This window comes from Aedes albopictus, chromosome 2, assembly GCF_035046485.1.
Source record: "Aedes albopictus strain Foshan chromosome 2, AalbF5, whole genome shotgun sequence".
NCBI lineage: Eukaryota > Metazoa > Arthropoda > Insecta > Diptera > Culicidae > Aedes > Aedes albopictus.
Genome location: NC_085137.1, coordinates 276408029 through 276420749, shown reverse-complemented (window position 1 = coordinate 276420749; position 12721 = coordinate 276408029). Strand labels below are relative to the sequence as shown.

At 39.7% G+C, this 12721-nt stretch overlaps 2 protein-coding genes across 4 annotated transcripts in view; both read right to left on the bottom strand.

Annotated features, from left to right (window-relative positions):
- LOC134288988 (uncharacterized) overlaps nt 1-12721 on the bottom strand; it is a 277839-nt gene that overhangs the window by 3389 nt on the left and 261729 nt on the right. The window lies entirely within an intron of this gene.
- LOC134288996 (uncharacterized) overlaps nt 1-12721 on the bottom strand; it is a 251220-nt gene that overhangs the window by 58515 nt on the left and 179984 nt on the right. The gene's annotated exons all lie outside the window — the stretch shown is intronic.

The window sequence follows — 12721 nt, the reverse complement described above, 5'->3', positions numbered from 1 at the left end:
AATATGAAGTGGAAAGAGTTTTTCACAAAATTTTCCATCGTTGAAAAAAATCTTGAAGAAAAACCGGAAAATAAACTATGTCCTAATTCGCGGAAAATTAAAAAAAAAATATGTTTGTGAAGGTTACCCGACTAGATGAACATTACAAAACTATAACAAGCTGTGTTATTATGTTACAATAAATTTTTATAACAAAGTTTGTTATAAAACATGTACCGTTAGTAGTTAAAATAACAAAAATTCTATCAAAATGCACACTGAAAAGAACAAAAAATGTAATAACTTTTGTTATGATCATAACAAACATATTACAAAACTTGTTTCATGAAATATGATAGAATTTAACAAAATTAACAAATTGTGTTATAATTCCATCGACACCTTTTAGGATAAAAACTAATTTTATACTCATTTTTTGGGTAAATATTTAAAGTGTGTTATTCTATTTTAAGAAAAAGTAACAACAACACAAAAAACTAGTTTCCAATACATATAAAATGTTCGGATCCGAACGGGATTTGAACCAAAACACCTACCATCATCGGTAGAAATCTGGCGCCTCAGCCAGAAGCTTTACTGGTTTGTTTGTCAGACGTACATGAGCGGGGTGGTATGACGTCACATTGAGCTTGTTGACATATAATAGACTTGATTTGTCGTTAGTGATTTTGTTTTAATCGATCACAATTATATCATATGCAGATATGATAACAACTGCAGGTATAAGTTAGTTATATTCAACATTTTATTTTATTTTAGGCAATGAAATGGAATCTACAATTTTGGCGTGATGTACCTCATGGATGCTCCCTTAGGTCGAAGCCAAATAGGTAGAATAAACAAATTCCACAATCAAATTGAGCAGAATCAGTAGAATTGTTGGCATTTTCTAATAATATAACTATTTAGTTCCACTTTTGCTTTCTCCACGTTCAATATCATTTATAACTTGGTATACTATTTTGGCAAAATTAGATCAGCAGTACTGTTTTGGTATTTTCTGTAACACAAGTTTACAAAATAAAACGAAAGTCGTGAACTTCTGTCAACGACCAAAATTTTTGAAGCACAATTTAGTGCTGATTTCGAAACCGACTTTCAAAAAAATTAAAGTAGAACAGTTTTTGAGTTTTACCTCAATATCGAGTTTTGTAACTTTTCAAAATATGTAATTTACTAAAATTCAAATACATTACGTTTTGTTCAACCAATTTTAAATCTTTTTCCATAAATTAAAAGCTGAATACAATACCATTCGATCATCTGAATACAGGTTTTGCGTCAGATTGATGAAATTCAAGATATTGGCGAGTTTTGGGGACGATCTTCTTAAATTTTAGCAAAATTCCCAAAATTTTTTGAAGAAATGTATTTTTTTCAATAAGAAAAAACCAACTTAAAAATTCTTTCTCGACGTTTATTTGACATATCATATGTAGGCGAGTTACAGTAAAAATTTCAGCTCAATCGGAGCATTGATTACGAAGAATGAGATGTTTGAAGTGAGCGACATTGCTTAAAAATAGAACAAAAATCGATTTCAAATCATCAACGTTGTATGGGAAATCGAAAAATTTTCCGCTCTACTGTAATTTTTTTCCTTCGCGTTTTCGAATTCAGGGCATGATTCTACACCAAAAATGATCATCAGCTTACCGAGTTCAAAAATGCTGTAAACTAGTGTAATCGATCTTATGTTTTCGCGTGTAAAGATTCGTCATTTGTGTAAAATACAACTCAAAAGTAATAGCAGGTACATACACCGTGTCCAATAAGTTCTCATACAAAATACAAATTTAGAAAATATCATTTTATTTCACATATGTGATTCATATTTTCAATTTCAATTTCAATTTCAATTTATTTATTCGATTTCAACATAAACAATAGTGTACACTTATACAATTACATTTGCAGAGATTTGGTTCTCCTTTCAGCTGCGAATTATCAGTTCTAATTTAATAGGAATGCAATGTTTGTGAATAGTATTTGGGCAATGTAGGGAAAACTAACTAACAAAAAAACCCTAGATCTGAAAGTCTTAATCTAATATCACAGCGGCTATGTTAGAAGGTCTTCAATTAGAGGATTCAAGGACAACTGGCACGAATTAGAAAATTTACTAGTGCTTCTTCTGATGCACTCCTCAACAGTTTCCACTTTCGTGACATGGTGAAGTTGCTCCGTTGGGTACCATGGGTTCAAGTTATGTATCATCTTAAGGAGTTTGTTCTGCTTAACTTGAACGCGCCTACGATGAGACTTTGCACAGTCCCCCCATACTGGAGAACCGTAGAGCATAATCGGACGCAATATGCACTTGAAAACTAACATTTTGTTTCTCACGTGCAACTTGGATCGACGATTTATAAGCGAGTACAAGGACCGAGTCGCTCTGTCCACTTTGCTTATCGCGTTATTTATGTGTTTTCCGAAAGTAAGTTTGGAATCGAATAGCACTCCAAGATAATTGGCATCGTCCACCCAAGTAGATGGAATTCCATTGGTTGAAACCACTGATCTGGGCAGATTTCGTGCTGCTCTTTTCTTCGTGAAGAATATAGTTTGGGTCTTGGCGGGGTTGATTTTAATTCTCCACTTCCGCTGGAACTCCTCCAGACTGTTTTGGGCATGCTGAAGTTTCGTCACCACGATTACAGGGTCCTTATCGGCTGCTAGGAAGGCCGTGTCATCCGCGAAGAAGGCATACACCACTCCGTCAACCTTAAGAATATCAGCCGTGAATATATTATACAAGGTAGGACTAAGAACCGAGCCTTGAGGAAGCCCAAAAGGAATGCGATAGGTGCTGGACTTCGAGCCATTGATTACAACTTCAAACGATCGAGCGGACAGGAACGATTGGATTATTTTTGTTATGTACATAGGGCAGTTTACTTGATTCAGTTTGAAGACTACAGCTTGCTGCCAGACTGAATCGTAGGCTTTCTCGACGTCTAACAGGACCATACCGGTAGACTTACCAGCAGAGAAATTACGCTTGATCTCCTGTTTGATGCGTACCAGTTGATGAATTGGCGAGTGTCCTTTCTTGAAACCAAATTGTTCGTGAGGGATGATGACTTCGGTTTCCAGATGACGGTTCAATCTGGACAGGATAACCCTCTCGAGAATCTTGCTGATACTGTTTAACAAGCTGATCGGACGGTAGTTTCCAGGACAGGTGATGTTCTTATTTGCTTTTGGGATAGCTATTACGGATGCGTGCTTCCATTTGGCTGGAAAGTATGACAATTTCAGGCATGCGTTGAATATTTTAGTAAGGAAAACAATTCCCTTATTCGGAAGATGTTTCAGAAGCACATTTCTGATGCCATCAAGGCCCGGGGACTTTTTGGATTTCATTGCACTGATAATTGTTTTTACTTCTTTAGGTTTAACGAATGCAGTGGGCTGAACTACGCAATCCGCTTCGGCTACCCTTAGAGCTGCTTCATTTACTGCTGTAGTCGTTGCGACATCGCCAGCGAGAGGATTGTTGTGTGCTGCAGCGAAGGACCTTGCAAAAGTTTCGGCTTTTTCCGTGGAAGTGACAATTAGCCTGCCATCCACCCTAAGAGGGGGACTCTGCTTCACTTTGTTGCGGAGATTTTTGCTAAGTCTCCAGAATTGATTGCACCCCTTATCCAGGTTTTTCAGCATATCACCAAAGTTTTTAAACCGGTGCTCGGAACACTTTTCCCGAATGGTGACATTGAGTTCAGACACTATTGTGCCTAACATAGGATCCCGTGTGCGCAGATACTGACGCCTTCGTAGGTTCCTCAGACGGATGAGCAGCTTGATGGGTTCGGGAAATGCAGCTTTTTTATGGTCAACAGCAACCAATGGAACACAAACTTCTTCAGCACGTACCATGATGTCTTCAAAGAGAGAGATGGCTTCGTCAACTTTCTCGCGATCAGACAAATTGGTAACTAACGGAGAGTTGAGGTCGATGCGTTCGTTGATTGTTCTGACAAAAAGATTCCAGTTAGCACGGTTGTAACAGCGGAAGGTATGGCCTCTTGCTGTGGCAGGGACGGTGATGTTGATACTAAATGTAATCGGAAGGTGGTCAGACGAGAGATCGGTGTGGACTTCCGGGACTGACATTTGGATCACGTTGTTTGACAGGGTAAGATCTAAGGTGGACGACCTTCCTCTTCCAGGTGGGTAGCGGGTCGGTGCATCAGGGTGGTGGATGTAGAAGTTTGACGACTCATACTCCTGGACGAGAATTTTTCCCGCTTTGTTCGAGGTTGCACAGTTCCACATGGTGTGACGAGAATTGAAATCCCCCACAGTGAAGAATGGTACTGCAAAGCTGGTCAACGTTCGGATATCGCGTCGAAAATGTTGCAGATCAGCTCTTTTATTGGACCCAGGATAGTATGCTGCTACGATGTTGACTGGTGTTGAGGCGGATACAACGGAGATTCCGACAGCCTCAACAATCGATGTGGAGAGCTCGAGCTGGCTAAACGCGATGTTCCTCCTTACAAAGATAGCAACTCCACCACCACGGTCTGCGTCAGTGTGCTGGCGATCTAACCGAACTGTCGTGTAGTTTGGGCTATAAATAGAGTTGTGGCTGCGTAGCCATGTTTCAGTAACCACAGCGACATCGATGTCATGGGACTCGGCAAAGTGAAAGAACTCTTCCGCTTTGTTATTTAAGGAACGACTGTTCCAATTCATCAGCTTGAGGATGTTACGGTTGGACATTGTAGACATATTTCAAAATGAGTTCAGATAAAGCTGAAAATTGCGCGGCCTTAGATTGGCAAGTTGAAAGCTTTGCAAAAAGTTCCTGGGCGAGCGACAGAAACTCCTGCACAGAAAACAAATCGGGTTCACCAGGCTGGTCTGCTGTCCTTACAGGTTGACTCCTGGTAACGCTTGCATACGACTGGACTTGGTTAGTGATTGCTGACAGAACTTCAGCAGGCCGTTCATGACAATTGAGATACTTCCGCTGGGGCGACTGCTGCTGCGGTTGTAGCACGCGGCCTGTGGGGCGGGCTGCCGGTTGGCGATTCTTCCTTTCCTCCAGTTTCTTCAGATACTGCATACGGGTGGGACACCCTTTAAAGTTGGCAGTATGGTTTTGACTGCAGTTAGCACACTTTATCTTCTCTTTCGTCATCGGGTTGTTGTCAGCTTTCGCAGGGAGATTACAGTCAATCGTGCGATGGAGTTCACCACATTTTACGCATTTTGCTTGCAAATTGCAGTGCCGCATACCGTGCCCGTACTGTTGGCATCTGAAGCACTGTACCGCATCATTCTTCTTCCGAGTGTAGAAGCGCCAGAAAACGATAACGTTGAACAGCGATTTGGTTTTCTGGAGCGCTTGTAATTTAACGGCACCCTTCGGAAATTGCAGCAAGTACGCAGCATAATCACCGGATCTGGATGATGATAGTAGTTTGATATCTGTTGGGGCGATATCGTTGATACTCAGTTCCGCTTCCATGTCCTGGATGTCGTACTTTGGGAGGCCAGAGAGGACAAATTTATCTGGCGATTCATCGCTCGTGCCGTGGGTGTAGAAGTAAACATTGCTCGCACGTAACTTTTCCACAGCAGCAGAAAAGTGAGGTTTTGATTTGATGGTGATCTGTATGCTTCCTCTACCTACGCGGAGAAGGTAGTCTTGTTTGTTTACGGTTGCGGTGGACAGGAGTTGATTTATTTCGGATACCGATTTGTCGTAGACATAAATCGGAGGACAGCGAATCTTCCGAGGAACGTCGCGGTTCGTTTGACCATTCGCTGGACCGGCATGGTCGCCGGGGGCGTTTGTGTCATCCATGATTTCGGTCAGAGACTCGAAGGAGTTACGGGTAGGCACGTTGAACAACATTGGTTGGGTCGTTGTAGATGTCTTCATGGTGGACGAATTTGTGGGGAGGGACGATTGCGATAAGGAATCGGCCGGATGATCGAGATTACCGGAGATTTTCCGGTTCCGCTGCGGATCTTCAGGCACTACTAGTGAGCTCCCTAGCATATCATCAATTTGTTGTGATGAGGTTAGGCGCACTTTGGATTTTTCGTAATTTTTGCGGATCAAGATATTGGCTTTTCCGGACGGCCCAGCCTCCGAGGCCGAGCCGACCTCTGACTTCGCGAGGGATGTTTTTCCCAGTTTGAACGTATGAACCACAGTTTTCTGAAATTCAGATTACTATAGCGCTGCAGTTTGAGATACGTGTTTACTGTCTGGACACTGACAGCTAACTCGATTCATATTTTCAAAATGAATACATGTATTGAAAGGCCACATAATACCGATTAAACAAAGCATACGGTTTAGAGTAACTTTATTTTCTATTTGTTTTTATAAGCCAAGCAGTACACTTCCGTTTTCTGAAATCCGTTTTCTCCGGCACGCAAGAAAAATATCCGAGAAGTTTTTCATTCTACGGTAGCGAAATAGAGTCCATAAGAATTAATTTTGAGTTTGTATCCCAAGTTATGTACAAAATGGATATACTAAGACTAAAACAATACAGTTTTAGTGATGATATGGTAAGAAATTTGCAAGTAAGCTCAACTTGGGCTGATTTTCATGAAAATAACCGTTATATCAAAGATAAACATCATAAAACGTAAATTTTGGACAAAAATTATCACGATAGGAATACAAGCATGTTTTATAAGTGAGAATGCTGTGAATCAACCAGATAAGATGCACCCATGCTTCTTTAACACATCAAATTTCATTGAAATAGGTAAATGGACATTTTTGTTTAATTTACGTTTTATTTTGTACAAAATAAACCGGCTCCGTACTTTACCAATACAGGATCTACTATTTTTTCTCTTCTGGTCATAGTTGCTACTAGCAATGGGGAGGACAGGAACCTAATTTGTTTCAACTTAAAACCATTTCTCGTTAAAATACGACGAAATACCAATGAAATGGCGTGCGTGCCAGCTGAAATGGACTTACGACACATAAGCGATCAGCAGAGAAGGATAAAGGACAGTTAGTTACGAAACATATGCTGTATTTGGTGTATGTTAGTTGGCCTTTCAATAAATAAATTTACTTTAAAAATCCTAATTACAGATGTGAAATAAATTGAATTTGATTTTGTATGAGAACTTATTGGACACGGTGTATATGAGTACATGCAAAAGATATTATAGTACAAGATAATGATTGTCGCTAGTGTAACCACTGTTCCGGTGCCGCAACATCCCAGGTACATATCTGTCAAAGCTGAATGTGGATTAAGCTGCGGCTTATTTTTCAAAAGTTGTTGAAACCTGGAATTCGTAAGCTCTTTTGGATTCAAATGACACAAAAAGAGAAACCTCTGAGTTTAAGCCAAAAATATTGAGATTTAGAGGTAGCGCAATCGCTTCAAAGTCGAATTTTCGAGTAATAAAAAGGTGTTTTCACTTCAAGTGCCATAACTTTCTCAATTTTCAACCGATTCTTAATCTTTTTTATGAATTTCTCACAAATTTAATTTCGAATAAACTCGTAGAACATCATTTTTTTCCAAAGTCACGCAAAATATGAGTTTTTGAAGATTGAATTCATTTTTTTCTTCTTTTTACAAAAAATTTTAACTTTAGAGTCTTATAACTTTTTAACCGTTGGACCAATTTTAAATTTTTAAGCTTGCTTTTGTAGATATTTTTGTTGCCGAAAAATGCTGTGAATAAACTGTACCTTAAAAAAAACGTTTCAAAATAGATAAATACCAAAAACCGTTCAGAAACACGTATTTTATTGGAAAAACCAGAAATTTGGCTAATTTTTAATTGTTTTCATGCTTAGTTTCGGGCTCAAAGTGAAAAAAAATTCTCAATAATCATATAGAAGCCTTAAACTTCAGTTTTTGAAGTGTTCTGAATAAAAAAATATTTTCATGTTCAAAATGCCAGAAAAAAAAATTTGAAAAAAATATCCTCCAATGTGTTCCATATCCCTAAATACAGTATGACCCATAAAAAAATGCGACATTCCATTTTTGTGCAGTATTTGATGATTTTTAATGAAATAATCCCAATGAATTAAACTTTTTTGGATTAGGATATGGATGGCAGCAAGTCTTGCGGTGGAATTGGTCTGTACGTTAAAAAAGGTATTAAGGCCATCCCAGTCTTGAAGTCCACCTTGAATCCAAATGCACCAATAGGACAACGGTTTGAATTCCTCGTCGTGCGAAGCCGAATCAACGACCTCAACATCGGCATTGCCATCGTGTATAATCCCTGCACTGGCAATCAGCGTTTTGCACAGGAGTATGAGAAACTACTGTTCGACATACAGGGATTCGGTTTTGACCGACTGTTCCTACTAGGCGACTACAATATTAACGTGTCTCTTCCACAAGCAGTGGGTAACCACGCTGCACTGAACCGAATACACGACGCTTTCAACCTGTTAGTTCTCCCTACTTCCCCTACAAGGATTACAGACGTAAGTAGCACCACCATCGATCTTCTTGTGACCGACAGCCCACAATCAATCGTCACGGCCAAAGCGATCTCGAACTGCATCTCAGACCATGAGACGGTCTTCCTAATCTCCGACGTCCGCATCAGAAGGCAAGAAGCTCAACGTATTACTGTCAGGGATTTCGGTGCCGTGAACAATCTACAAGCAGACTTCCTGCACAGTAATTTCAAAAACATCTCTAACATCAGAGATGCCGACGTCAAGGCAGAGTGTCTTACTACACGACTGCAGAACCTTATGAATCGGCATGCCCCAGAAAAAGAGATTACGGTTAGGAACGGGAAAACACCCTGGATTACGACAGACATCGAGCGAGCCATTTACATCCGTGATCTGGCTCACACTCTTTACACCCGCAACCCCAATCGGAGAAGAGGCGACGACCAATGGTGTGACTACATTCGCAAGCGAGACATAGCCGCATCCTTAATTTCTGTGTCGAAAAAGCGGTACAGCGAACGGTATTTCTCCCCAAATCTACCAGCCCGCAAACTCTGGAGTAACTTGCGTCGGGAAGGTATCCACAACAACAAAAATACTGTGTCAGCTGAACTAATGGACCCAGACGAACTAAATCGTTTCTTCTGTGATGGTCACCAGCAGCTCCAAACGACTGTCCAAAGTCCCACAATCGCGGAAGAACAAAGGCCTAACGTGCAGGGCGAAGGCAGATTCAGTTTTCAGCACACCAGCAGTTTAGAAGTTTCCATGAAAATTGCAGAAATCCAATCAAATGCCATCGGGACTGATGGCATCCCAATCTCTTTCGTAAAAATGCTATGCCCGCACATTTTACCAACACTGGTCAACGTCTACAATACCATCATCGACAGCAATGCGTTCCCTACCATATGGAAGAAAGGAGTTGTCATCCCAATCCCGAAAAAAGCTAGCCCTGAGCATTCGAAAGACTTCCGGCCGATCTCTGTTTTGCCTGCGATTTCCAAGGTTTTGGAGAAGGTTCTTCTCGCGCAAATAGTGGAGTACACCAAAAATACGAATCCCCCGCTTCTAGCAATCAACCAGTCTGGATACCGAAAGCGACACAGCACAACAACAGCGCTTTCTAAGGTTACTCACGACATCTACAGTGGTTTCGACAGCGGCAAATGCACTGTAATGGTTCTAGTTGATTTTTTCGCTTGCATTCAACTGCGTGAGCCATCGTAAATTAGGACAGAAATTGCGTGAAGAGTTCCACTTCACTCCGGACGCCTGTCAGCTGATTTCATCGTTTCTCTCACGTCGAACCCAAATCGTAAAAACTACCAGTGCAACATCAGCTGCCTATCCCGTTACAGACGGCACTCCGCAAGGATCGTGCCTAAGTGCCCTTTTGTTCAGCTTTTATATTAACAGTCTTCCTGAAGGTCTAAGATGCCAATACCAGCTGTACGCGGATGACCTGCAAATTTACATATCAGGACCCAAGGAGGATGTTGATCAACTTGTTGAAATGGTAAACGCGGACCTAAAGACCATCGAGAATTGGGCGAAACGGAATGAGTTGTACCCAAACCCGAAAAAAACCCAAGCCATCATCTTCTGCAAGCAAGGCACTGTACACCCAAACTCTGAAATCGTGTTTTGCTCCGAAGTCATACAAGTTGCTGAAAGAGTCGTCAATTTGGGTTTACACATGGACAAGAATCTTCGGTGGTCGGCTCAGGTCAATGATGTCACGGCGAAGGTCTTCGGAACGCTGCACATTTTCAGGAAATTCAGCCCCGTTCTACCTACCCTCACTAAGAAGAAACTCGTACAAGCAGTTCTGATCCCGTTTTTTACATACTGCGACGTTGTTTACTATCGTGCCCTGTCTGCTGCTAACAAAAACCAGCTTAACCGTTGCTTCAAGGCGGCGGTGCGCTTCGTCTACAATATGCGTCGAAGAGAATCAACAGCGGCCGTTCGTAATTCAATACTGGGTCACGATCTAGACACCAATTATCAACACCGAATGCACTGCTTCATGCGGCAAGGGTATTTAGGCAACCATCCCGAGTACCTTCAACGCCACCTACGAAGAGGACAACAGGAACGCACCCACAGCTTCATCATTCCAAGGCACACCACATCAGAGAGGACGAATTTCGCGCCAACTCGACCAGTGGTTGGCAACACCCTCTCAGAATCGAATGAAACTTGGTGGGCATAAAGACTAGGTTTTTATAAGCAACTTTGCATACTTAAACTTTCGAAAATTTTCAAGAGTAACATATGAAGAGGGCCTAACTTTTTTTTGAAAAATTTTTTAAAATCGATGTAGCTCAAAAATGACAAGACCTATAGAAAATTGTTGTATGGGGGACTTTTAGAGAATTGTCCAAGCTTTCATGAAAAAATATTTTAAAAATTCTAAATACATTTTTACACGCTAAAAATATATTTTTAAAATTAAAAGTCAATTTACAGAAAATGCCCACTTTTTTATGTTTTGAAATTTTTTTCCAAGAAAGTCAATATTGTTGCCTAACTTTCCTCCATACATCACAAGATGGGCACTTTTAAGGAAAAAAAGTTTTTCTAACAAAAACTTTTTCATGTTATTTTTTAGCGTGTTGTGCATTAACTCGTACAGGATGTATCAAGAATCCTTATAGGGCTCTGCACGAAATTCTCACCCTCTCTTTCGCTCTCATTGAGATTTAGTAAACAACAAGGCCAGGAAATGTCAAAATCCCATACAAAATCAAAATAGTGCAGTGCCCTATACCCATTTAATAACACTCAATGGGCATTACAACTTTGTTTGATTGGGTGCCTTCTTTTTCTTGGCGTTACATCCCAACTGGAATAGAACCTGTTTCTCAGCTTGGTTTTGATATCTGAATGCATAAAACAGCATTCTGTTTGCTGAAATTGTATTATTGTGTGCCTAGAACCAGTGAACTAATATCATTATTAGAAGCGAATGATAAAGAATCGGTTTTATTTCAACAATGGCTAACCACTGATCGATGCAATTTGGAAACTATTACTAAGACTATAGACGAGTTTGTTCCGTATTTTGTAGAAAAAGTTGATAAGCTTATAACTCATGATTTCATTTATAAAGAACAATCCTCATTGTTGCGGGATAAAAAAGAATCTCTTAAACAGGGTGAAGTATTAACAATTTGTGACTTTTCAGAAAATTATTCATTTATCATTCAAAATTCAGCTCAAGGTTACCATTGGAAAAATTCTAAAGCTACCATTCACCCCTTTGAAGTGTACTACAGAAAAGAAAATAAGTTGGAAAACTTGAGCTTTATAATAATATCTGAAGTACTTACACACGATACAACAGCAGTCCAGTTATTTATATCAAAACTGCTGGATTTCATTAACCGTTATGTGTCCGACAAACTTTTTGCTTTTTTCTACACAGTGCTTTTTAAAAGGGCGCTGGGTACCCGGGTACCCTGTCGGTCACATAAGGGTTAAACAATCGATTGATTTCTCAAAAATAACTTTCATGTCAGATGGAGCAGCAGCTCATTATAAGAACAAAAAACAATTTGCCAGTTTGTGCAGTTTTCGATCCAATTATGGATTGGAAGCAGAATGGCACTTCTTCGCAACTTCACATGGCAAAGGTCCATGTGACGCTGTTGGAGGTACTCTCAAGCGAATGGCAAAACGAGCAAGTCTTGCTCGAGATTATGGAAACACAATCACAACTCCTCGAGAACTGTATGACTGGGCAACAAAATTAAGTGTAGAATTAGCATAAGTTAAAATACACAAAAATAAAAATAAATAAATAAAAAATATAACAAAATTGAATTTCTGCTTTATTTCAAATGAACAATATGCAAAAATGACGGATGAACTTGAAGAACTATACACATACAGTCACGTAAAAACAATACCTGGTACACAAAAATTTCATTCATTTGTGCCAATTTCTGAAAATCAAATTGAAGCGAAGAAGTTTTCGAATTCAAAAGATAATCCAAAAAAGTTTACTTTGTTTCAGATAGACTAAAGATCTAATATTCAAAAAACGCTACAATAGAATGTATAAAAAAAGGATGTATATATTGTAGAAAAGAAAATAATTGAATACACATATACATATGTACATATTTCATCAATACACAAGCGTTTTCATTGATATAAAACCCTAAAAGCAAATTTGTCTTGAGCCCTTTCCAATATCAAGCACGTTTTCAATGTCAAGCACATTAAGATATTAAAAAAGTAGTTGAGCCCATTAAGTTTTAATGGATTGTCATTAGGATTCTGGAT